We start from the raw sequence: 1439 nt of genomic DNA, 5'->3' as shown, positions 1-1439 counted from the left end.
TCCCGCCGGCAATGCCACGACAGCACGCTCCCGGGCCTCTGTCGGCAGCGGCAAGCTCAGTTGGGAGCAAGGGTGTTCGCACTAAAACCGTCTACTCGCCTAACTCCGGGCGATTGCGCCTCTCTCGAAACCGACCAAGTACCTAGGACGGCGCTGCGCGCCGCCGGGACCTGAGAGGGTTTCGAGGTGTATCGTGCAGGGGAGCTCGGCCTCCTCCTGTTTGCAGAATAATTGAGCGGACGCTTGCGTGTTCGCGCGGGCCCCCGGGACACACTCCCGGGCGGCCGGCTGCTCAGCTCTAGTTGACGCAGCTCCCTGGTTGATCCTGCCAGTAGTCATATGCTTGTCTCAAAGATTAAGCCATGCATGTCTCAGTACAAGCCGCATTAAGGTGAAACCGCGAATGGCTCATTAAATCAGTTATGGTTCCTTAGATCGTACCCACGTTACTTGGATAACTGTGGTAATTCTAGAGCTAATACATGCAAACAGAGTCCCGACCAGAGATGGAAGGGACGCTTTTATTAGATCAAAACCAATCGGATTGGCTTGTCTGGTCCGTTTGCCTTGGTGACTCTGAATAACTTTGGGCTGATCGCACGGTCCTCGTACCGGCGACGCATCTTTCAAATGTCTGCCTTATCAACTGTCGATGGTAGGTTCTGCGCCTACCATGGTTGTAACGGGTAACGGGGAATCAGGGTTCGATTCCGGAGAGGGAGCCTGAGAAACGGCTACCACATCCAAGGAAGGCAGCAGGCGCGCAAATTACCCACTCCCGGCACGGGGAGGTAGTGACGAAAAATAACGATACGGGACTCATCCGAGGCCCCGTAATCGGAATGAGTACACTTTAAATCCTTTAACGAGTATCTATTGGAGGGCAAGTCTGGTGCCAGCAGCCGCGGTAATTCCAGCTCCAATAGCGTATATTAAAGTTGTTGCGGTTAAAAAGCTCGTAGTTGGATTTGTGTCCCACGCTGTTGGTTCACCGCCCGTCGGTGTTTAACTGGCATGTATCGTGGGACGTCCTGCCGGTGGGGCGAGCCGAAGGGGTGCTTTCGCGTCCCGAGGCGGACCCCGTTTAAATCCTACCAGGGTGCTCTTTGTTGAGTGTCTCGGTGGGCCGGCACGTTTACTTTGAACAAATTAGAGTGCTTAAAGCAGGCAAGCCCGCCTGAATACTGTGTGCATGGAATAATGGAATAGGACCTCGGTTCTATTTTGTTGGTTTTCGGAACCCGAGGTAATGATTAATAGGGACAGGCGGGGGCATTCGTATTGCGACGTTAGAGGTGAAATTCTTGGATCGTCGCAAGACGAACAGAAGCGAAAGCATTTGCCAAGTATGTTTTCATTAATCAAGAACGAAAGTTAGAGGTTCGAAGGCGATCAGATACCGCCCTAGTTCTAACCATAAACGATGCCAGCCAGCGATC

The 1439-nt window shown here is 53.0% G+C and overlaps 1 non-coding gene across 1 annotated transcript in view; it reads left to right on the top strand.

The window, feature by feature from the left end:
* The first annotated feature begins 312 nt into the window (after positions 1-312).
* The window catches only part of LOC126321763 (small subunit ribosomal RNA), a 1893-nt gene continuing 766 nt past the window's right edge, over positions 313-1439 (top strand). Inside the window, exon 1 of the ribosomal RNA XR_007558524.1 lies at positions 313-1439. This exon is cut by the window's right edge and continues 766 nt beyond it. This is a non-coding gene — a ribosomal RNA (small subunit ribosomal RNA).

The sequence above is a fragment of the Schistocerca gregaria genome, unplaced genomic scaffold, assembly GCF_023897955.1.
Source record: "Schistocerca gregaria isolate iqSchGreg1 unplaced genomic scaffold, iqSchGreg1.2 ptg000764l, whole genome shotgun sequence".
Taxonomy (NCBI): Eukaryota; Metazoa; Arthropoda; class Insecta; order Orthoptera; family Acrididae; genus Schistocerca; species Schistocerca gregaria.
This window is presented reverse-complemented; position numbering and strand designations above follow the sequence as displayed.